Below are 25,775 nucleotides of genomic sequence, written 5' to 3'. Positions count from 1 at the left end.
GTTCATTTAAGCTCAAGGATAATTTTTTTTTTTTTTTTGGTAAATTTTGACAGTATCTTTGACTTAATGCTTAATGCTACAGGCCTTTTATTATTTTAGTCACTTCCTGGCACACAGCAAAAGTCAGAAAAGATGGGTCTCCAGTGTGCCTTTGTTTTACATTTTGGTGAAATTTCATCTGTGTAACTATTCCTGAGAAAGTTGATCATCAGAATTGATTAACACAAGTCTTTATCCTTTGCCTAGGATCCTAATAATGTTGTCATCAACATCTTTATTTTATTTTCTTAATTTTTGTAGTTTCAAGTTAAGTACTATTGAATTAACTTTTCAGAATGACAGTTTTGAAAACATTTTCACAGGAACAAAAAGACAGATTTTCTCTGTATATAAATAAAGAAGACAGTTTATGCTGGAGATAGAAGGCTCTTTAAATAAAACATTGTCTCTCTGCTCCTTGGACTCAACTGGGGAAAATCAATATTAGGTTCTTCAAATGCAAAAAAGATCAAAGGGAAAAGCTTATGTCTTCACAGGGCAAGGTGTGTCCTTTGACTGGGGCTCTGTTTCTCCTGTGGATTTTAAGTAGTCTCTTTCCAATCGAGTGAATTAAAGGGACATGGAAGTTTACGTCTATGAAAGTGGAAACAGAGTGACTCACATGTACAGGTTGTCAAATGTTTTTCCAGGGTTTTTTCTAAAAACTCCTACAGCAGTTGTTCCTTATATATTTATTTTGCATTTGCTTATTTTGATACATTTAAATTAAAATATAATTATATTGTTTACTCCTTTTTCTTTCCTTCCTCTACCCATATCCCCTGAATCCCAGATTGATAGCCTCTTTTTCTTTGTCATTGTTACACACCCCGAAACATAAGCACACACGTGTAAATACTTTCTGAGTCCTTTTTGTCTGTATGTGTATGATTTCAGGGCTGACCACTTTGTATCAGATGACCAATTAGGGGCTCATTCCTGGGAGAGTCTCATTCGCCCTTTCTCAGCAATCATAAGTTGTATGTAGTTCATTGGTTAGTGGTAGAGTCCCGTGGGGATTCTCCTTCTTTGTGAGCATGTCTATTGTCTATTGATACTATCATTGTTCAGGTCTTGTTTATGCAGCCATGTCTAAGAGAGACAATCTCATAGCAGACTTCCTGGTATTCTGGCTCTGATCTTTCCCTCCTCTCTTCTCTAATGTCCCCTGAGCTGTAGATGCAGGAGCTGCGCTGCAGATGTATTCCTTGGGGCTGGGCTTCTCCATGATTCCTTGATCTCTGCATTGGGTCCAGCTGCAGTTTTCTGTAATGGTCTGCATTTGCTGCGAAGAGAAACTTCTTTTATGAGGGATGAAGTTGCACATCTCTGTGGTTGTTAGGGTCAGATTTAGAATGTGGTTAGAAATTATACTGGTCTAGAATAGTGGTGGTGGTAGAGTCTAAGGTCCATGACCTCACTAGCCCCAGTCGTTCACTAGGTTTCTAGGGCCAGGCATGGTTTCCCTCCTGTTAAATGGCCATAAGTCCAGTTAGCTGTTGGTTATTACCAACATGGGAGTACTACTATTGCACCTTTATGGATATCTTGCCAAGGCTGTCATTGTGGTTCAGAGGTGTCACAGTTGGGTAGGACTATCAATTGCTTCCCTTCCTTGGCAGTTTATAGAATTCTGAAATAATTAAATGCAGTGTTTACTTTGTGCCTTATAATGAAAAGTATTTTGTTAAATTTCATTGATACATTCCTTCTTTTCCAAAGAAGGTTAATTAAATACATTGTACCCACAATAGAAAAAAAATCCTAATATAACAGTAACTTAATTTTTAATGTCTTTTATTAAAATTATTAAAAGTTCATTTTGTTTACTGTAGAAGGAGGCATTATGGCTCATTTTAATTTTTGATATACATATTGCTAATAAATAAGGTGTAATTTAAAAATAAGAGAAGCCTATTAGTGGACAAAACTGTAGGAATTGAAAGAAATGTTTATTTTCTTAATCTACCATGGAGTCTGTTGAAAAAAATGTTTTTTCTTACAAAAAGCATATATTTGTTTTTTACCAGGATTTCTCTATATAAGACACAGACATAATAGAAAATATTAAATCAGTGGAATTTATAAAGATAAAGAAAATTAAATTACATTGTCTATGCACAAATATATATGTACATATAACTATTTTCATATACATTTTTACCCCAAAATAAGATTTTTGTGTGAAGTTTTTATACAAACAGGCTATATTAACCTTTTCCATGGAGTTGGATATTTTGTCAAATATTGTCTTAAGGATTATACTAAATTCTATCATTTGGTGAATTCATACTTATTTAATCTTTTTCCCATGTATGAGTTTTGGATGATTTCCCTATGTACGATGTAAAGACTTAATAAGGTGAGAAACACAGTGGTGTATTCGCTGTGTTCAGAGACCAAAGAGTTTATGGTAAGGGTTCATCATCTGCCTGACACTTGAGCATCTTGCAGCAAATATTTCTCCTTGAATAGAAAATTCTATCTTGTGTGGACAGGAATGTGATTCGCTGCACTGTGCTCTCTCCTCTCTGTCTGATTGACCCCACAATCCTGAATACAATGTAGTAAGCAGAAGGAGTGATTCGCACGTATGGTGGACAACAGAAGTGAACCTTTAAGTAGTGCGTGTGCCATGTGGAACCTGGGGTACTTGGGATGACCCCTTTGTTGCAGTAGTGTTAAGTGGCTGCAGTGTGCCAGGCACTATGGATCACACTGTGACTGTGACATGTTCCTGTGTACGAGGGACTCACAGGTTACCAAGTGAGGCTATTCAGTATGATGCTGTAACACAGCAGTAGACATTTTGACGAGTTCTTTAGCATGCAGAACCACATACATGAGCTTGAGAGTCAGGGAAGTTTCTTGGGCAGTGACGTTTCTTATGCTGATGTGATTTATTTATCCATTTATTATTTATTATGATAGTTTGAACTGTAGTCGGTCATCAGAGAGAGATGTTCTTTTTCTTTTTAAGCATGGCATATTTGTATTTTAGCTACTAATACTAGGTTTAAGTAAGACTCCAGTGATAAGATAGCTTGTTTTTCTGGGACATGTCTAAGGCATCCTGAGCATCTGCAAAGAAAACGACTATGTTTTATTGAGTTCTTCCTACAGCTACCTTTGTAAGTCAGGAGCTCTAGAGTGTAGAACGTTGCAGATAGCAGGTTATGGAATTACCTGTGGGTGGCATTTCCTCTTTACACATAAGCCCAGTGAGAACACAGATTGGCTTATTTTATTTGCTTCTGTATCTGCAGCACCTGACCTGTGACTGGCATATGGCATTGTGTTTGATAAGTGTAGCCACACAGCGTTCTGTTCAAGCTTTGACTGATTTCTTTAGGCCCAAGGACTTACTCATTACTTCTCAAATGCCACAGTTTGACAGCCTGATACATATTGTTAACAACAATAAAGCCTTAAGAAGAACAGAAGCATGAGACTGCCAGCTAGGTCTTGTCTTTTTTTGAAATACGGAAGTGTTCTAAGACTGAAGATAGCAGGGTATGCTTTATATTGATTATTAATAACATCTGTGTCTGTCTGTCTACTTTACCGCATCATCCTTACCTTTCTGCTGAAATACTAGGATTCTAAACTCCAGCTTGTAAGACACAGATGCCACATGCCCTTGGGAAATGATTTCATTCAGCAAGTTTGTGTAGTATGGTGGTTGAAGAGTTCATCACTATGCTATTCGTGACAAAGTATCTCCTTCCTTCCGTGGGCAGACTGTGTTGTAGGTTGTCAAGAGGAGAAATTAAGATCAAATATGAACCAGTCTGTAATGGGCCCCAGAAAGGGAAGAAAGCATAAACCATCCCAAAAATGGGAATCCAGCACATTGAGGATAATGCTACAAGGGGAACTCTGTACGAATATGGAGAGCAGCCTCCTTTATTTATAAAAATGAGAGTGTGTTTGATTGGGTCAAATTGTAATTTCTATTACAGATACATTTGATTTTTGTTGAATGAAAGAGTATAATTCTCTTGAGGGTTTTCTTCTTTTTCGTCTGCTCTTTTCCTTTGTGGATATTAAGTTGGTGAGGGGGAACTGAGGACATGCAGACAGTTTCTTGGTTTGTTTCTGCTGAGCGTTCAGATGCTTCAGGGAAGAGGCCTGGTCGGCTTGGCTGTACCTTTTCCCTGTACTGTGCCTTTCTCCTGGACCGTATCCTAGAGATCAGAATACACAGGGGTGGGGTGGGGGTGGGCGCATCTTCATTCTCGTCACACAGCTTATTGTATTCTAGTTCACCGTAGATATTTTTATGTAAACACTGCAGCAGGCCATATTCTCCCCAGTTCTTGTTAAAAGCCTGAAGACTCGTCTCTGGTGCCTGAAATAGGAAATGCAGTGAAGAGGACCAGTACAGCTTTTTCACAGGTCAGGGCCCAGCTCATGCAGGACAGGTGGCCTGGTTCTGAGCATACCACAGCTATTGTCCCATTCACAGTTGCAATTCCAAACAATCCTCTAAAGCAGTAACTGCTCACCCTTGGACAGGAAAGCACAAGCATTTCTAGTAATTTTATAACAGTACAAAAGTTTTAGAAAGCAAATTTAATAAATTTCATGATATAAAATAAACTAATTATAAATAATAGACTATAATAAACCAATTGAAGGCAGTTTAAATTATATGCATTATCATTTAAGTTACAATAAACAACCATTTTATTAACTTAATAATTAAAGTATGTTATATAATTGTTTTAGAAATTACAGTATTAAAATAAGTAAAATTTCCATAAGTGTTTATGCACATATAACAAACCCACTCACCTTTTGTGACTTTTTATCCTTAATAGTAGGAATCACTTCAACTGATAGTCAAGCGCTGTATAAAAATCAAGTCATTATAATTCTTGTGAAGCCTTATGAGGTGACAGATGTTGTCCCTTCTTACAGATGGGGAAATTGATATTGAGAGATATATGAAGCTTGCCATGCTCTTGACCCTTAACTAGGATGCTGGCTTCCTTATTACAGAAAATAGGGCATGTTTTGCAGATAGTTTCTACATTGAGGGACCTGGATTTTGAGGGTGCATTTGCACAGGGAGCTCGGCGCAGGCCTGCAGTGACTGAAGACTGTGCTCTTGGAGAGGATTGACAGTGAGACTTCCAGGGCCCAGGTCTCAGCGAGTGACTTAAAAGAGCTGTCCTGGTGCTTCTGGCTCTCCCTGACCTGTCCCCACCCCCCAGTACAGATACTAAGGGAGGGCCTGTAAGATGGCTTGGTGGGACATGAGCTTGCCGGCAGACATGGTGCAAGGGCAGGACTGATAGCCACAAATGATTTTCTGACCACCTCACACATACTATTGCATGTATATGCACACACAAAATGCACAAATAAGTGAATGCAATTAGTATTGTTATTATCATTTTAATAATAAGGGGGAGGGAGGTAGGCATGTACGAGGAGGACTTTCCTTGATGGAAACCTGTGATGGAAACTGGGGAAGTGCTCGGCACCATAGTATCTAAATTCAAGAACGTGGACTCTTTTTTTTTTTTTTCCGAGACAGGGTTCCTCTGTGTAGCTTTGCGCCTTTGCTGAAAGTCACTTGGTAGCCCAGGCTGGCCTGGAACTCACAGAGATCCGCCTGGCTCTGCCTCCCGAGTGCTCAAGAACGCGGACTCTTAAAGAGTATTTAAAGACTGAGCGTGAAGGGATAATCCAAGATTATGTTCATGCAACTAGATATTGAAGCGGTGACCGCTCACTGCGTAGATTTGAGTCCTTCCTATGAATGTGCATCATGAATCTGTCTGCATTAAACAAAAAGGTTTATTTTTTATCTCCCTCCGTGTGTGTGTGTGTGTGTGTGTGTGTGTGTGTGTGTGTGTGTGTGTGTGTGTGCGTGCCTCTCTCTGCCTGTGGAGACCAGATGAGGGAAGTTGTGAGCTGCCCAACATGGGTCCTGAGAACGGAACTCAGGTCCTCTGGAAAAGCCACTTACTCTTCACCGCAGAGCAATCTCTCTAGCCCCCATTTTCTACTCTTAAAACTGGAAATGCAGAAATATAGGATAAATGTGATAATTAGATCTATTTAATTTTAATTTATTTAATTTTTAATTTCTATTTTAATTTCCTATTTAAGTTTCTCTAAATTTTGAGTATGACCCACTGAAAAGTGAACCCTTCAAAAACTTTCTTTAGTGGTTTTCATTGAGGATGCATGTAGAGAGATGGGAGAAGGAGGAATTGAGAGAATGATTGATTGAAAACATGACTTGATGTTGGGGGCAGTGTGTGTTGGAGCAGGTATTTGGTTTTGCTCGAGGATGAAAATCCACTTACTCTCCCAGCCCGTTATTGTTTACATGGTTATTTAGCAAAACAGCTTGGGTGTTGTAGCTGCTAAGGTTTGTGTTCTTTGCCAGACAAAAGTGTGTTTTCTTTTCTATTTGCTGAAGACTTGAATATTTGCTTTCTGTAGAATGGCACATAGAGTGTTTTCTGAATGTTGGCAACATTTAATTGAAAAGTCAGTGCAAAAAAGCAAAACAACAACAACAAAGAAATTCCTTTTTTTTTTCCTGCTTTTGTTGTTCAGAGAGTCCACCTGCATGGAAGTAATTTTGGTGTTTAGAGACTTGGTTGGTAATGTACCTGTCTCATAAGAATGAGAACCTGGGTTTGATCTCTAGGACCCAGTACAAATAAGCCCCTGCGGGTGAGCATGCAATTGTAATCCTAGCTTGGGGGTGGGTGGGGTTGGTGGGATGGTGTGCAGGACAAGGCAGAGCCTTGGGACTCCTGGGCGGTCTTGGGACTCCTTGGTGAGTTCAAGGATAGTGAGAGACCTTTTCTGAATAAACATGGTAGCCGGTGTCTGAGAAGACCACCCAGCCCAAGGTTGTCCTCTGGTCTTCATATGCACCACACATACACAAATGTGCACACACACATTCACGTGCACAGAAAAGAAAGTTGTAGTGTCTAGGATAGGGAGAGGGCTCAGTGGAGAAAGCGGCTTGTTGTACAAGCTGCAACCTCAGTGCTACCCCCCAGAACCCACACAGAAGTAGAAGGAAAGAATCACCTTCTCAGAGTTGTTCTGTGACCTCCACAGTCACATTGGCGTGGATCCCCCACCACTGCAAGCACATCATATACAGACACATGGAAGAATAATAAATTGAAAAAATTATGGTGCTTAGCATTTATTAGATCTTCTTTGTTGCGACAAAATTCCTGAGAAGATAGCTCAAGGGAGAAGGATTATTATTATTTTGGCATAATCGCCATGTTTTGGTAATTTCTGTCCATGGTCACTTGACTGTGTTGTTTCTGGGCTTTTTTGTGATGGGGCAGAACACCATGGCAGGAAGCATGTGGCCAACCAAGTGATTCATCTCATGGATGACAGGAAGCACAGGAAGAGAGACAGAGGAAGGGACCAGAGGTAGGATAAACCCTACAGGGCACCCCGCCCCACTCTGTGTCCCCCTCACTGTAAGTGGGCCTGTAGTCTGTTCAACCATGAATTCATCAATGGCTTATTCTGCTAAGGAAGTTAAGTGGCCTGGTGTCCAGTCACCTCTCAGTAGCACTATTAGCTGAGGACCAGGCTTTCAACACATTGAGCCTTGGGGGATATTTCATAGCCAAACCATGACATCTTTATAACCATATAGGTACAAAGCTCAGTACAGTTGTGCTTAATGAAGTCTGTAGGGTTCACTAAAATCAGAGGAACGTTGCTACTTGTAATGATGCATGCCCTTAATCCCAGCTCTCAGGAGGCAGAGGCAGGTGGATCTCTGTGAGTTCGAGGCCAGCCTGGTCTACAGTGTGTGTTCTAGGGGAACCAGGTTACATAGAGAAACCCTGTCTCAAAAAACCAAAACCAAAACAAAACAAAACAAAAACAAACAACAACAAAACCAGAGGAAAGTGCTCTGGACTGAAGAAAACATGTACTGTTTAAGGGATGCCCTTGATGTTCTCAGCATCCAGGAGGGTCATAGATCTCACCTTTCAGAGGAGCAAAGCGCCCACCTGTGGTAACGTTAAGTTACTAAGTTGTGTTTGCTGTGCTGTTTTTGTGTTTACTTTGTGAGTGTGGGTGAGGGAGGAAGGAAGAAATAGTGCTGAGGGGACCCTGTCTGTCCTTCAGATCCTTGCTCCCCAGTACTGCCCAAGGTGAGGCAGAAGCTGCCATGTATGGCTGTTTTGTAACTTGAGGGAGAAGACAAGTTTACCATTCTTGAGATGTAGCTGAAGTGCCCTGTGTGAGGACCATGCTTGTAAGAGTTACTCTGAAGAGGTAGTGGGAACCACCTGACATGACAGTATACCCCTAGAGCAGTGGTTCTCAACCTGTGGGTCATGACCTCTTTGGGGTCACATATCAGGTATCCTGCATATCAGATATTTACATTACGATTCATAACAGTACCAAAATTACAGTTATGAAGTACCAATTAAATAATTTTATGGTTGGGGCCACCACAACTTGAGGAACTGTATTAAAGGGTCCTGGATTAGGAAGGTTGAGAATCACTGCTCTAGAGGCTGAGTTGACACTCAGGACTGAGGGCTGTGATGAGGAGGCCTTCAGGCATCACAGGCCTCCCTGCAAGCTGCACCCTGAGCATGCAGCTTTATAGCTTGTTCTAACTTAACCCTCACCACACACTGAGGAGGCAGCTTTGATTGGCATGCTTGTGTGCACAGAGAGCTGTCTGGTAGGCTCTCTTAGCTGATAGTCGGTGGACTCAGGCCTTCAGCCCAGATCTCACCTCTGCTTGATTAACAGCAACTGCATTTGTTTCCTGGGCCTCTCAGAATAGCAGTGCCAGCTAGGTGAAATGGGGTTTGTGGCAAAAGAGTGTCTTGGTCCTCGGGGGCTAAGAATCCCACAAAAATCACACCACTCAACAGACCTCACACAAGAGATTTTTTGGGGAGCATGGGGCACACAAAATGGTTGCCTCTGAGTGGGGATGGAGACAGCAGCAGACCATGTCACGATGGTGGGCTTTACGGGGGAGGGAGGTTGTGGAGCATGTGCACAGGGAAAATATAGCCACAGTGGAAGCGTGTTACAGTGGCCCTTAGTGATGACAGGGCTGTTGGCACTGAGTCATCGATGGCTGGGTGGGGGACCGGGGAGCACCTGGTTCTGGAATGTTTACCTCTAGTGACTCTTCTCTTATTGTTCCTGTGGGAAGACATGAAGATGGTTTCTCTTCCATTCATGCTGGAGTCTGGAGGGTCCTCTGTCCTCTTGCTCTGCCTCCTTAGTTTCTTTTGCCTCTGCAGTCCGCATATGTTACCTGGGGAGGAGAATCCTCATTAGTCACATCTCAGCAGAGCAGTTAGGATGCTCCTTAGAACAAATCTACTGTGATAGAATTTTCTCCCACATAAAAGCTTTTTTTTTTTTTTTTTTTTTTTTTTTTTTTTTTTTTTTTTTTGCACTTATCTTTGATGGGGTCTTAAGTTGTTTTGTGTGCAACTTCCTTGATAGATTTTCCAGAATTGGACCCGTGAGCACTGACAGAATGATATCCTCTATTCTCTACAGGCTTTTTCCGGAGGGAGCAGCTCTTCCTCAACCCAGAGCAATTGCAGCTATTGCTGGAACAATGTCACCTGTTCTGGGCAGGCTCCTGTTCCAGAGCCTGGCACAGAAATGGGCAATAGGAAACCACCTGTTTTCCAAGGAAATAAAGCTCTTCTTTTCAGCTCAAATCACTGATACAAAGTGCAAGGCCCAACACTTTCTCAAAACTGCTCTTAAGACATTCCCCAGAGTGAGAGCAGTGGAGAGCCAATTTGCTAAAACTTGCTGGGACAGTAGACAGTACCCAGCCAAGCCAGGAGTCCCAGTACCCATGCCACAGATGTGGAACATGGGACAGCCTCTTTCTAGAGAGCTGCAGATGCTGTTGAAGTTTCAGTTTTCTCCCTGGCATTTAAACCGTATGATTGTGTGTGTGTGTGTGTGTGTGTGTGTGTGTGTGTGTGTGTGTTTTGAGAAAGAATAGAAAATTAGTTTTAATTGTTACTTATGAGGCACCATATGGCTACACTATAATTTTGGCACCCCATGGAGCTGCATGTGCATATGGAAAATGAAATTAATTGGAAATCACACCCTGAAATCTATTATTAAGTTAATATAGCTAACAGCTTGTGGGGTGTCCTCTCACTCAGCATGATGTAATTGCACATAATAACAAGTAGTTATAAGCTCACATAGGAGACAGGCCTGGATAAACAGAGGTCAAAGGGACAGGCTTGGAAAGGAAGAACATCAATAATGGATGCCACAGCAAACATTGCAATTCCTCACTGTCCACAGACCCAGGGAACAGGGAGTGGTTTACTCATACTCAAATGCATTGATCAGCATTCTTTTGAATTGCTTAGCAAAGGGACTGATTTTATTATTTTTTAACTGGTGTGGTGAGCTAAGGCCACTCTTGATTGAACTGGAAACAGTTATTAAAGTCAGAGACACCCATACTTAGCTGTGCATCAAAACCCATGATGTGACTTTTAAAGGCATGGAACTCTCGTCTTTTACTCTTGGAATTTTGATTTATGACTTCCGCAGTACTCAGCAATTACAACTGCAGAAACATTGGGATTGTGGTATTGTTCAAGCATGAGCCTTGGAAACCACCGAGTTAAGTTCTGTCTCTCAGCCAGCTGTATAGTATGTGAAACCTACAGCTTCTTTGACTTGGTCTGGAACTTTTAATAGAGTAAGATAAGTTACATACATAAGTCTAGAGGTTCATTTGGGAAAATGATGAACAGTTTATGTATTTTATGCATTTTATTGTGACAATTTTTAGTTCTATCTCCCACTTGTGAGACACCAATTCATTTTAGTGGCCAGGATGTGGCAGGAACTAAAACCTTTGTGTAATATAAATTTGAATGTGAAAGGGGAAAAAGGTATTAATTCCTAAATATAGTCTTCATTAGAAATATCAGATACAGTCTCCATCCTTTACAAATGGCAGTCCAGTTTATCTTATTAATACTTGTTTAAAAATTTTAAATTTAATTTAACTACTATACTTTTGGGACAATAAGAAAATGAAAATAACTCTGAATTCAGCAAGGAAATAATATTTTAGAAGAGACTAGCACCACATTTGTTAAGGTACCCTAAGAGTGTTGAATTTTATTTCCTTTAATCACATGGCGAAACTATAGAAGTATGAAACATTGTTTTCGAATATAAAAGAGTCTATGGGATGGCATTAAGAGTCTTTGGGAAGTAAAAAGTAAGTTCTAAAAGTCTACAAAATCAATCAAACAACATACATACAATGTGGTAGATAGTTAAGTCACGGCTTTGAAAAATCAATTGGAATTCAGCAGATACAGGCAGAGTTATACAACCCAAATAACCTCCAGGGTGTTTCAGATCCTTCTCTGAGGGGACCCCATTTATTTTGGCAACTGTTAAAAATTATTTTGGGGGTTAGAATGACGGTTAGTTGGTAAAGTGCTTGCCACACAAATGTGAGCACATGAGCTCAATTCTTAGAACCCATACAAAGCTGGCAGTGACAGCCATGAGCTTGGAATCCCAGTGCTGAGGAGTTGGATCCTTGGGGCTCAGTGGCCAGCCATAGTAATAGAATCTACTAATTCAAGAACAGAGAGAGACCTTGTTCCAAAAGACAAGGTAATGAACACTCAAGATCTCTAGCGCCTCTCACTCTCTGTCTCTGTCTCTCCCTCCCTCCTTCTCTGATTCCTTTATCAGGATTCTGTAAGAACTCAAAATTCCTCCCCTGGCTGCAAAGAAGATGCCTAGGGTTGTGACCTCGCCTGGAACATAGGATTTGAAGTGTTTCCTTACAGCCTTTAGTCCCAGGAAAATGTAGAATTTGGTAAACAGAGGATCAATACTTGTAAGTGATTAGTTATGTGCTACATTGGTTTCCTTATGTGTTTGTACTAAGAACTTGACACTTAAACCAGTAATTGGGTAGACATCAGTTCTGCTTTATGTGTTTTGTTGAGTAATTGACATTACTTTGTAGTTTTTATGTCAAAGGATAAAGTTTTTGACAGTGATTGTAAATAATATTACAGTGCTTTAAAAGTTCACAGAATCTTTTCAGTTTACTAGGGAATTGCCTGTGCCATTTAGTAGTTGAGAAGGTTTTGCTTCTGGTGTCAGATATCTGAAGCTCTTAAAAGAAAATGGATGTACTAGATTTATAAATGCCATTTCAGATGTTTAAGGGAAATTAAATCCATAAGTGGCACTGATTACTGAAGGGAGTTTAGTGTCCAACTTAGGTGGATTGAACCTTAATCAAAGGCCCCTTGAAAGTAAATTAGAAGTTTAAACTTAGAAGTAGGACACTAAGATTTGCAATTTTATGGGGGGAAATGGATTTTTATGTATTTATTCCTTTTCTAAAGGAAGGTTAATTGAAAACCATGAGTAAGTTCTGCTTTGAAGCAAAGCAACCCTAGGATCTCCAAACACAGGTCACAGGACTCGCCCCTGTCTGCAGTGGCCTTGAACGTGGATCTGTGGTGGGTGAGGTTGGTCCTGGCAGGATGCATGGCCAAAGCAGATTCTAGAGACAGCACATGGCCTCACATGACAAGATGAGGTCTCAGTCGTCATTCATGAGCTGCTGTCCTCGGAAGCCCAGCAGATTGATTTCAGACCTTGGTTGTGTGGGAGTGTAGAGGAAAGATTGGGGGCCACCAACTCAGCAGGATCTTTAGTGTTAACTCTGAACTGGCGATAGCAACTTCTGAGTTCTGTGGTTATTGGGAGGTTTAGAAATAACATTAGGTACCCACTATATTGTCACCCAGTGCAAGCTCAGGTGACAAAAGTGACATTTCATTGAGGGAGAGGCTGAGGGGTTAGCATAGGGAATGTCTGGGCCAGATCATGGGATTGAGGCCTAAAACCCAGAGTAGTTTATTTTCATTTGTTTGCTTTGCAGAACATTTACAAGAGCCCATGAGACTTACTATTATTCTCCACCTTTACAGAGAAAGAAACTGCGGTTTAGGGGGCTTTGGTAGCTTTTCCAGCTCAAACTGGAGTATGTATCTGCCAAGTGTGATGCAAGACTGGAGGACACAAACCCATGCTCTCCCCCACCTGCCCATGCTCTCCCCCACCTGCCCATGCTCTCACCTACCTGCCCATGCTCTCCCCCACCTGCCCATGCTCTCACCTACCTGCCCATGCTCTCACCCACCTGCCCATGCTCCCACCCACCTGCCCATGCTCTCACCCACCTGCCCATGCTCTCACCTACCTGCCCATGCTCTCACCCACCTGCCCATGCTCTCACCTACCTGCCCATGCTCTCCCCCACCTGCCCATGCTCTCACCCACCTGCCCATGCTCTCACCTACCTGCCCATGCTCTCCCCCACCTGCCCATGCTCTCCCCCACCTGCCCATGCTCTCACCTACCTGCCCATGCTCTCCCCCACCTGCCCATGCTCTCACCTACCTGCCCACGCTCTCACCTACCTGCCCACGCTCTCACCTACCTGCCCATGCTCTCACCCACCTGCCCATACTCTCACCTACTTGCCCATGCTCTCACCTACCTGCCCACGCTCTCACCTACCTGCCCATGCTCTCCCCCACCTGCCCATGCTCTCACCCACCTGCCCATGCTCTCACCTACCTGCCCATGCTCTCACCTACCTGCCCACGCTCTCCCCCACCTGCCCACGCTCTCTCCCACCTGCCCATGCTCTCCCCCACCTGCCCATGCTCTCCCCCACCTGCCCATGCTCTCACCTACCTGTCCATGCTCTCACCCACGTGCCCATGCTCTCCCCCACCTGCCCATGCTCTCACTCGCCTGCCCATGCTCTCCCCCACCTGCCCATGCTCTCCCCCACCTGCCCATGCTCTCACCTACCTGCCCATGCTCTCCCCCACCTGCCCATGCTCTCCCCCACCTGCCCATGCTCTCACCTACCTGTGCTGGTCACTGTCTGCTGCAGCTGCTGCAGGGAAGACAGCACCTTTGACCACAGAGTTGGTGTCTGACTCCTGTACCCCATCAGTTGACTGCATTCTTTTTTACACTGTGTCCACAGTAAAAGTAGCAGATAAATATAGTAATGGACTGAGCTTCCTTCTTTAAAAAAAAAAAAAAAAAGTGTGTGTCTGGATGTACCTGAAGGGAGATTGTATATGTGCACCACATGCACTTGGGTGCTCAAGAACAGGAAGAGTTCTTCCATGCTGAGTCTGTCTCCAGTCCCAGGGCTTTCTTTTGTTGTAATGTGATTGAGTTTATTAATTCACTCAACAGTTGGTGGTTGTCTTCGTCTCTTTACCCATTGCTTAGATAAGATACCCAAAAGGGTTTATTTTTGCTCTCAGTTCCCAGTTGCAGTCCTTCATAGCAGGGCGTCGAAGGGAGCCAGAGTGTGGCATTCAGGAGCAGAAAGTACCACACTTTGTCTGCTTACACTGTCAGGAGCCCATTCCCTGGGAATGGTGCCAGTGGGCAGGCTTTCTCATCCCAGTGTAATCAAGATAATCAGCCACAGACATGCCCACAGGCAAACCGGATCTGAACAAGCCCTCACTGCCATTCTCTCAAGTCATTCTAGATGTCTCAAGTTGACAGTTAAAACTAACCAGTACAGCAGTGTAGATAGTAAAGGGAATAGGCTGCCCTTGAATTGTTCATATTTGGGGATCCCATGCCTGAGGGTTGGGTGCAGTCTTGTGTGGGGCTCAAAATGAGAGAGATTTTGTGGTTGATATTATTGATCTGTATGTTGTCATCTTCTTTTCCTTTAGTTTGCCTACAGAGTAATAGTTTGCATCTTGGCATCCTCATTCATGTACAGCATTCTAGTTTTTAATGCCCCCACCCTCAAACAGTCCTCTCTTAGCACATACATCCCAGTACTCACTTGTTTCCCCTTGACATTCCTCTAAGCCTCCTCCTTCCCTCCCTTGTTGTTAATCTCTTTCTACGTTCTTGTCCTATGTCTATCTTTGTCTGTCTGTCTGCCTATTTTCCCTCCAACTATCCATATATCTGTACAACTCTACACTGTGCTTATGAGATAAAACATACGATATTTGCCTTTCTGAGTCTGACTTACTTTGCTTACAATGACCTCCTTTCATTCCTTTTTTTTTTCTTGATAACTGAACAAAATTCTATTGTGTATATTACATTTTCCTTATCCATTTAAGCAAGTCCATCAGTAAATGGGCTATAGAACTAAATAATCTGTTCTCAAAGGAAGGAATATAAATGGCCAGTAAGGAATTAAAGAATGTTCAACATCCTTAGCCATTGAGGAAATGTACATTAAAACTACTATGAGATTCCATCTGAGTTTATTCAGTATGATTGTTGTCGAGAAAAGGAGCAAATGCAGATGCAGATGTGAGGGAAGAGGATGGAAGTATAAACTGGTATAGCTATTGTAGAGTATGGAAATTCCCCCACATGACCCAGCTATACTACCGTAGGGCTCTAAGTCAACACACCACAGAGATACTTGCACATCCATGCTTATTGCTGCAGTACTCACAATGGCATATCTTTTCTCCAATTGTTCCATTGTTTTGAAGAAGTGTCCTCTGTTCAGGAATTTACAGTTCCCTGGTCTTTTATAAGTTACAGTATTTCTTTGAGTTTTGATGTCCTGATCTCAAGGAACAGTATCTACTACAGAGGATTGATGTGGAATCTTTAGAACGGCTCTTGATAAGTGGTCAGTCAGTGTTGATTGTGTGGTGTGATATGTAACAAGCCAGCCGTGCTGACACAGAAGGACAGATAGCCAGCTTTACTAACTTGGCTGTACTAAATGCCAGCAAGTGCCAGCATCTAGTTCGCTGCCCTGCCCATGGTCTTTTCCCTTCAGGCCACTACAGGCCTGGAGCCCTCCCAGCCCCAGTGTTGTTGGAAGAAATTCTGCACTGATGCAAGCTTCAACCTGCTCATGAGAACCATAGTGGAAAAGTTCCAGATGGAATGGAGGGACGTGTTCTCTGCCAGCACACATGGCACATGGGCCAAGGCCATGGGTGCTAGATGATGGCCATAGGTACCGGAATGGAAACTGACAGGCAGGAAGGAGACACACAGGCCTGAAATTAAGCAGAGTATCTAGCATAAATGGAAACATACTCTGTGTTTGTGACAGGAGAATCTTGTCTCCATCCAGAGGTAGTCAAGGGTCAGTCTCCTTGGGCGGTAGTGTTAGGCAGTGCAGAATGTCTGACATTCAGCCTGCTCTTGGAGGCAGCTCTGTTCCCAACTTTATGAGAATGCATATGCTTATCAGCTCTGATTTTCTGTCAATTTTGAATGACAGAAGGAAATGCAGCACATAGGTATCCTACATATTCTTAACACTTGCAAAAATCAGCTTATTATTACATAATCTAATTGTAGATTGATTTATTATAAAAATTTCTAGTGAATGGTATGTTCATCATTATTACTATCATCTGCCATTTAAATGATATGAAAGATAAGCCAGAGTCACTATAAACATTGTGGGAAATACTGCTCATGCATTCCCCCACATATAATAACTTGTAGCACCTCTGGTTATAAGTGCCATATGGATCAACTTCATTTTGTAGATTCTAAAATCCAGGCTCAGATTCCTGGCCAGAGTCACTCGACTGCTTCCTAAACTGACCCAAAGCTCTGGGTCCCATGGCCAAGAACATTTGCATTGCACTCTGTCCTTTCCAGGCCATTTCTACCCAGAAGGGCCATAAGAGGGATGGAAATAGGTGGACACAGGAGACAGTTTATGACTTCTGCTTGGTACTTTGGCTGTTGATATTGGACACCATCTCAAGAGGGCATGCTACTCCTTTTTGTCAGGCATACAGAGTCAGATGGCTTCAGGCAAGGTGCTCACAAAGGCATAGCCTCACATTCCCTGCATGAGATCAGCTGATTTTTACCAGTGTAGATACATTTTACCTGGACCAAGGACTGGCCTTGGCCTTGAACCAGTAGGCTAGCTGCAAAGCAGTAACATTTTATTCTTGTTTCTGCTTTCCTCCACACTTCCTGTGACATGAAGGGTAGTACTAAGCCCAGAATGGCTGGATGGTGTCTCTCTACTTCTCAGGTACCAGATTTGGTCTAGTGGATAATTGTTAAATTACCATTTCTCCTTTATTTATGGATCTGCAGCAGATATTCACTGTGTGTGGTGGTGGTGTGGGGGTAGGGTGCGGTGTGTGTGTGTAATGGCTACCTTCTGCCACTAACTAGAGCTAACACTTATCCTCAGTATACATATGTGCACAGATGTATCTGTGTTTGATGGTCTGTGACTGGGACAATAGCACACCTTTTCTTCTCTCCAGCTTCCATTTAAATCTGAAAAGCTTTTTCTCTGACTTTAAATAGTCATTAGAATGCAAGTCATATCAAAACTGTAAAGAAAAAGTAAAAGTGACTTGAACACCAGGTACCTGCTGCTGCTGTGTGCTTTCCATCATTTGAGCTTTCTGCCTTATTTACAACAGTTTCTTCTAAAGTTTGTGAGACAGTAATGCAGTCTAGTTTGTAATGCAAATATTCTTTGACTTTTATCTTCTAAATACTGTCTGGTAGTTTTCTTTCAAAAACCTGTAGGTTATAGAAAGTCTGGAGTCCTGAGTTAGCTTACGCTTCAGGCAGGTGACAGTGACATTGAGGGCACAGAAGAACTTTTGCATACAGTCATTTCTTCACCCGTCACATACGCATCAGGCCATAGCTGTAGGCGTTGTTCCAACTTTTCTGAACAAGTGTCCCCAGGAGAATTCCTTCCTCATTCAAAGTGGAATAGCATGTGCGAATACCTGGGTAGACAAGACTCAAGGAAACACTTCGAGCAGCTCTCAGTGACAGATTCCAGCAAGTTTGCAGAACATCACTGCCAGAAAAGGTCACATGTAAAGCACTTGATGCCCCCCATATTGTAAACGTAGTATGTGTTCATAGTTCTCTCTCTCTCTCTCTCTCTCTCTCTCTCTCTCTCTCTCTCTCTCTCTCTCTCTCTTCCCTGCCCCTCTCTCTTTCTCTCTTTCTCTCCCTCCCTCCCTTCCTCCCTCCTTTCCCTCCTTTCTGTCTTTCTATACTTCTTGAAGTAGTATTTTGTCTGTCATTGACTGTGACTGGCTTAAGTTTCAAGCAGGATTCTGTTGAGAAGTTGTGTCAAGGAGACACCCCTGTGTTCATGAGTTCCTATTAGGTACCTACATTAGGTCAGTCATGAGGCATTGAGTTTTGTACTAAGGTAAGGTTTTTATGTTTTCATGACAGCACAGCTCAAGAAGAGGGTTAAGATTCCTGGCACTGTTACTGCTATTGTTCACTCCCTCCCTCCCCGTTTGCCCTCATATCTCCTCCCTTCTTCCCTCCCATTTCCTTCTCTCCTTCAAGACAAAATCTCATGTAGTCCACCCTGATCTGGAATTTACTCTAAGGCCAAAGATGACTTTGAACTCCTGATCTTCTTGCCTCCAACTCCCAAGTGCTTAGATTATATGAACTACTGAGCAAGATTGCCACTGCTATTCATTTTATATATTTAATATGTAATATTAATAATTATTATTATATATTAATAAAATTAATAATTAAGTTAAATATATATATTTAAAATTTTTAAGTTTAGTATTATTGTGTTAGGGAGCACATGTGGAGTTCTCTCCTTCTACCTTTACATGGATTCCAGGGGACCAAATTCAAGTCTACAGGCTTTTGTGGCAAGTACCACACTAGCCCCCTTTTTAAATACTTGATCCTAAGGCTACCCTCATGATGAGTTCTCAGGAATAGCAATACCCTTCTTGGTAAGGGTGTCGGCTCACAGTATGGCATTGAATGGTAACACCTCAGATTGGTAAGAGTGTAAGCTCACAGCATGGCATTGAATGGTAACACCTCAGAACTGGGAGTTGCATTTTAATTTTTTATTTAAATTTGTATTTAAATGTCACCGCTCTTCAAAAAGAAACTAAACAGATATTGAACTTTGGTAACTAATGTCTTGTTGAAGGGTTTAAGGGCAACTGTCCTAATTTTTTAGTTTACTTAAAAAGATGTATGAGAAAAAACGTGCCATTAGAGATGGAGAGATGTGTCCTGAAGCAAATACCATGGAAGTGGACCACTGTAGAACCTTACTGGTGAGGATGTAGATATTCTCACATCAGTGGACCACTGTAGAACCTCGCTGGTGAGGATGTAGATATCTCGCAGTAGCAGTTCAGCCTTCTGTGTGATTAGAAATTTGGAATGAAGTGTTGTTGGGGTCAGGGTGGAGTCCCTAACATGAGATTCTGTGGGAGTGAGTTCAGGCACAATCTGAGTGGTCTTTGTTATGTAGAGATTATCCACTGCTGGTTAGCTGCGTGACTCTGGGAAACTCAACTTCAGTTGGGCTGTTTTAGGAGTTTAATGGAGACACTGAATGTATTTAATACAAATCTTATTCCTGGGATCCCTAATGATGCTATTGGTGCTAAGCTGAAAAGGGATAGAGCTGTGATCTTTAATTACTGTCAACTTGACAAGTTCTAGAATCACCTAGGAGACACAAACTTCTGGGATGTCTATGGCACAATTACATGGACTGAGTAAAAAGGAGGAAGCTAGTTGAGTACCAGCAATCATCTCTGCTTATTGACTGTGGATGCAGTGTGAGCAGCTGTTTCCCAATCCTGCCACTATGCCTCCCTCACCACGATGGACTGTAGCCTCAAATTGTGAGCTGAAATAAACCCTTGTATTATTAGGTGTTTTGTTGCAGCAACTAGAAAGTGACTTATGCATCTGTGGTTGTGATACCACGGTGCATAGAACATGGTGTTCGTGAATGAATGGCCTTAGAATGCCCATTCCAGGCCATACACCTTCTTCAGTCATTTTTGGGGGCTGGTAAGGCAATCTTCCCCTGCTTCATGCTCTGTGGACCGTTAAGTTAGAGACTCTACACTGGAGATGTGAGGCAAGAACTATGCAGAGCAAGAGAGTGGCTTCATTAGGTGAGGCTTAGGCCTCTCCTCCCCAGCCCCTATCTGTAGACCCTGCTGGTGTGGCATCACTGAAGAGCTTTCAATGGGGAGGTGGCATCTGTTTCATAAGACTTGGCCATGTCCTGAAGTCAGTGCTAATTTTTTTTCACTTTTATTTTATTTATTTTTTTAAATTTAATTTTATTTTATTTTACAAAACAATTCAGTTCTACATATCAACCACGGATTCCTTTGTTCTCCCCCCTCCGGCCCCCCTCCCCTTTACCCCAGCCTACCCCATATTCCCACCTCCTCCAGGGCAAAGCCTCCCCCGAGGACCGAGATCAACCTGGTAGACTCAATCCAGGCAGGTCCAGTCCCCTCCTCCCAGGCCGAGCCAAGAGACCCTGCATAGGCCCCAGGTTTCAAACAGCCAACTCATGCAATGAGCACAGGACCCGGTCCCACTGCCTATGAAGAAGACACAAACAGAGGGAATGTTGGAAATAGAAAATCTGAGTAAACGATTGGGAACTTCAGATGCAAGTATAACCAACAGTGCTAATTTTTAAACACCAGTTTGTATAAGTTGAGCTCTTTATAGAAGGACGGGGCCTCCCCTTTTGGAGGATTGTCTGTAGCTTTTGGACAGGTATCCTGGAAAATTCTTGTAGGGCATGCATCATGCAGACTGTCCCAAATCATGCTGGGAGACAAAGAGAAAGAGCTTGGAAGAGGCTGTAGATGGGATTAAGGATATCAGCACTTAATGATATATAAAGAGTTGTCAGTTGCTGTTGTGGGAGGGTGGCTTGGGGTAGGGGCTGTTTTTAGTCTTACTTTTCTTCTTTAAAATGTACCTAAAATATGATGGAAATGCTGTAGGTGTTAATGATTTCTTTCTTCCATGAGTGCTTCTGGTCCCTGCCAAGGTCTTGAATGTCATCAGTTGTGTTTTCTACTGATGTATGTCATGAGACGCTTGATCTGTCCTGTAATTTGCATAAGATTCATGTTTCTTCTAAAGAGCTAATGCTCTCTCTTCAAGCATCTTCATGCTTTGTGTGGGGAAGTTTGGTGGCCTCAAGTCTGTAGCCTGACAATGTTACATAGTCTCAGATAAGCCTTGGGTGGGTCAGTGAAGTCACAGGGATCTGGGACTTTATGTTAGGAGATTATATCCTTAAACTTTTCTCTTGAAATAACATTGTTTGGTTTACTTTTAACAAACCTGAGATTACTAGTATTAATCCATATAAAGGAGCAACATTTTATCTTTTCTAGGCTTGTAAGATATTACACTGAATGGAGTCTTTTTAGAGGTGATTTTTATTTAGTGTTACATTTTTTTATTATCAGCAAGGTATTAATGGTTATGCAAGCAATAAATAATGTCAGAGCTAAGTGCAGAAGAGTAGATGAGTTTACCACAATAATTTGGAGAGGTCTATAGCATAGTAATAAATACATACGTATATTAAACTATATCAGCATGAGAAAACAATGATTTAAGAAACCAATTTCAGGAGCTTTGTAGGGACCAAAATGAAAATTATTTCCTTGAAAACATAAGCATGTTTTGTGTTAGCATATTACGACCTTCTTTATGATCAATAAGTTGCTCAAACTAGTTTTTATCATGCCCTCCTCCCATAACATCTGAGTGAAGGGATTGCTTTTTATGATGTCTAATAAATTGGTTATCACACCCAGTATAAAATTTTAGATTTAAAAGTTACATAAAAGTCCTATTATTAATAAAAAATATTTCTGAAAGTTCACCCCAAACAACTTCCTATTTGAATCTCACAATCCCTATCCTAGAAATGAAGTCAGGGAACCACAGAGATAGCTTCATGCCCGTGTTTGTCCTGGCACTAATCATAACAGCCAAGCTACAGGGCAGACGAGGTGCCATCTGTCGAATGGATAAAGAAAATGTATGGTGCATGTGGAGTAAGTATTATTTAACCATAAAGAAGAACAAAATCATTTAATTTCTGAGAAGATGGCTAAAATGGAGGTGATTGTGTTAGACCAAATGAGGCTAGAAATGGAGATGATTGTGTTAGACCAAATGAGGCAGGCTTAGAAAGACAGGTGCCGTATATTTTCTATCATAAGTGGAATCTGTGGGGAAGAAGATAATGTGGAACTAGAAGGGAAGAGGAAGGGGATGGAGGAATAGGAGTAAAGGGAGTGAACATAATCAAAATGCATCACACATCTGCACTATCATGGTGAAGCCCATTACTTTGTATCGTGTATCCACTAACAACTATACATTTACAGCTGTAACAAAACCTGTCTTACAGACCATCCTGTTTCTATCTTTTACTTATAGTTAAACTTGCTATTTCAGTAATGTGTAGTTCAAGTCTAGTGGGTAGCAATTTGGTGGGAGGCCAAGGATCCAGTCTCATTCAGTCAAGTGGTGTGGACAGTGTTGAAGTGGTTGATTCTAGAATCTGTTGGCTCAATGTTGATGGCCCGTGTCAGGCATAAGTAAAGTTAGAATAAGGATGCCATTGGGCATACAGAAAGAGTCATCACAGTGTCTTCTTCTTCACATGACCTACTTACAAGCATTTTTATTGTAGTTGTGAGCTTTGTCTCATGAACATTATTTTGTATAAATATGTTTTCAGAATGTCGTCTGTGATGTACAAAGTGAACCATTTTTATAAAACTTGCCTAGTAAAAACATGTCTTATTTGAGTATGTTTTTCTTAATGATTTTAACTCTTTTCATTTCTATTTAACAGTGCTTCCAAGAGCATTCATTGTCCAGAATGAGACTTGGGAGACCGTAAATTTGGTACAAAACTTTATTATAATCAGAATAACACTTGCAGTCAAGAAGAAGGTAACATTTGCAGCCAGCAGAGTAAAGCAACACTATAGGATGGGGCTTCCTAAGCAACTCCACATAGTGTTCCCTAAGGTTATAGGGTAGTTTAGAATTTTATATCTATCTGTGGGTTTAGGAACTATCTCTGATATGGCTTTGTTACATCTAAATATAAGAATTATACTAAAGTGATTTATTTTGATCATACACTCACCAGTGAAGGAATAAAATACAGTGAGCACATGAAATTTAGGAACAAGAAATGGCACACTTACGCCAAGTGCAATCTAATAATATGGCTATTCATGTGTGTATGTGATCTGTTTCTGTAGACAGTCCACCATGCTTCCCCACTCTTGGCTTGTTATGCTATGGTTAAATAAAATTACTTTGATAACTTGAGCTGTATGTGTGAGCTATTCTCTAATTCTGTTTGATACGGGGCAAGAGGTCATACTCAGAAAAACCAGATTTGTGTGAGCTTTAGTTTTGGGAAATCAGATCTTTAAATGAAATGAAAACAGTGACATTAAGTGGAATGAACTTGGTACATACTGAAGGAAGAAACTGGTAACCTTCGAGTAGAATTTGTGCCCTTTTCGTACATTTAAGTAAGTACTAGTTGATGAGACCACTTCTTGAGTCTCTGTCAAGAAGGGAAACTTCTGTACTGGAGGCTGCCCACTTGGACTTAGCACTTAGTCCTTTGTGTGTGTGTGTGTGTAGATTTTCAAGACAGGGTTTCTCTGTGTCACAGCCCTGGCTGTCCTTGAACTCACTCTGTAGCCCAGGCTGGCCTCGAACTCACAGAGATCTGCCTGCCTCTGCCTCCCGAATGCTAGGATTAAAGGTGTGTGCCACCACCACCCGGCCTCTCTTAGTTATTTTACTGAGATCATTTTTGACTGGAGTACAAGTTGCAGGAGATAACAGCGTGAATGGCCCCCCTTCCCCCTTTTCTGTTTGCACTGACTTGGGGGGCTGTATGACACAGTGGCAGAACACATCCTTAGCATGGGCAAGGTTAAATTCCTGGGTTCAATCCCCAGCACCACAAAACAAAACAAACATGGCTTTAGTTACTAAAATGGTTGCTTGGCTTACCACCAGGGAGGCCCAGAATCCTTTGACATGAGGGCAGATAGTGACAGGTTCATTGACAAATCACATCAAGGCTGCAGCCTTTTCTGGATCTTGGTGGTTAATGACAAGAAGTGGTTTAATCAGCCTTTGGGGTGTCACGTACCAGGGGCCAGCTGTGGGTGTTGCCGGGCTTTCCAGTTGTGCAGCTGATAATCTAGGCGGGGAAGCATTTCTCTCCTGGCGACAAGGGCATGGTAGATGATGATGCAAGCAGAATGCCCCGAGTCTCTTCAAGAATTTGAAGTGACTGTAATTAAACCTTTGAGTCTACAGCAAAAAGTACTTTTCCCACTTGAGGTCTTCAGAAGACGAATAGGAAACATCTTTCTCTGTACCATCTTTTGGACAATCACTGAGAATAATCATACTTTGTTTTATGAATGTACCAGCCATTGAGATCAGCATTGCAGCTACTGTATTGTGTTTCTTCTTCATACTGCTGTAGCCCAGTGTGCCCTTTTACAATGACCTCTTTTCAGGCAGGCATCTTCTTTCACCTGTTTGTGTCTCTTCTACAGGAGTTTTGTTTGCTTGTTGTCTGATAGCACTGAGGGTGGGACCCAGGCTTGCTCACCTACTGAGCCACATAGACCCTAAGTTGGACGTGTTAGTCCAGGGTTCTTTCACTCCAGTATCGTTGCACATGCACGTGCTGCTGTTACACGCAGTAGCCTGAATGGACAGTGAGTTCATTTGTCTTGGTTACTTTGCTGGTGAGTTCTGATAGTGAACAGTGAGCATAGTTTGTTTTCACTCACCTTGGCGGGATGGTTCTTATAGAGGGAAGAAGCAAGAGTCACAGGTGGGGAGGGCTGTGTTCTAAGAAGGCACCACGCTTGCTTCTGAAAAGGTGCTGAGCCTTGGCCATGGGAAGATAAGCTCATGGGAGCAATGGGGAGTCCAGCTGTGGAAGCCACAAACGTGCCTTCCAGCTGCAGCCTCGGCATGGGTTGACTGGTCACTATCTGGCCCTGTGGCTTCAGAGCGTGCAGTCTTTTTACAGCTCCCATGGTAAAACCTTTGTGGTCTTTCGCCTTCAACCTTTGCCTGACTGAGCAACAATGGTGGTGACAATGAGTCTCCGCGCTGAAGTAGCCAACGACTTACAGATAGAGCTCAACGTGAAGCATGGTAGTTATTTTTACGTTTTTATCCGTTTATTTTGTGTATGTGACTGGAGCAGAGGTTGATGCCAGGTGTCTTCCTCAGTCACTCTCCATCTTATTTTTGGAGACAGGTCTCAGTGAGCCTGGCGTTCACTGTTGTTCACTGATGCGGCAAGGCTGGCCGGCGGCTGCACTCCAGGGACTTTCCTGGCTTTCCTCCCCAGCACTGGTTACAGGCTTGTGCTGCTGCACCTGGCTTATATGGGTGCCGGGGATCAGAACCTGGGTCTCATGCTTACAGAGCAAACGCTTTACCTACTGAGCCACCTCTCTCCCAGCTCTGTCTCTGCTAATCCTTGAAACAATCCTCAGGATTGTCTGACATGGTAAACTGAGTCCCAGAGCCCTGTGGTTAACACAGCCTAGCTGAGTGAAAAAGACTGGCAGGCCTAGAATCAAGATTCCAAACCTCAGGTGCTGAACCCGAAAACCATGGCAGCCCAATGGAAATGATTTAGTTCTCCAACGTAAATAAAGACAGCACACAAACACAATGCCAGCTGTGGCCTGAGATGTGTGCTGGTTGGTTTTTAAACACATTCGATTTGGAGCATGGCCCTCCCCACCAAA

The 25,775-nt window shown here is 42.3% G+C and overlaps 1 protein-coding gene across 1 annotated transcript in view; it reads left to right on the top strand.

Moving 5' to 3' along the window:
- Suclg2 (succinate-CoA ligase GDP-forming subunit beta) overlaps positions 1-25,775 on the top strand; it is a 279,727-nt gene that overhangs the window by 115,234 nt on the left and 138,718 nt on the right. The window lies entirely within an intron of this gene.

Source organism: Peromyscus californicus, unplaced genomic scaffold, assembly GCF_007827085.1.
Source record: "Peromyscus californicus insignis strain IS unplaced genomic scaffold, ASM782708v3 Scaffold_6__1_contigs__length_162567912, whole genome shotgun sequence".
Lineage (NCBI taxonomy): Eukaryota > Metazoa > Chordata > Mammalia > Rodentia > Cricetidae > Peromyscus > Peromyscus californicus.
This window is presented reverse-complemented; position numbering and strand designations above follow the sequence as displayed.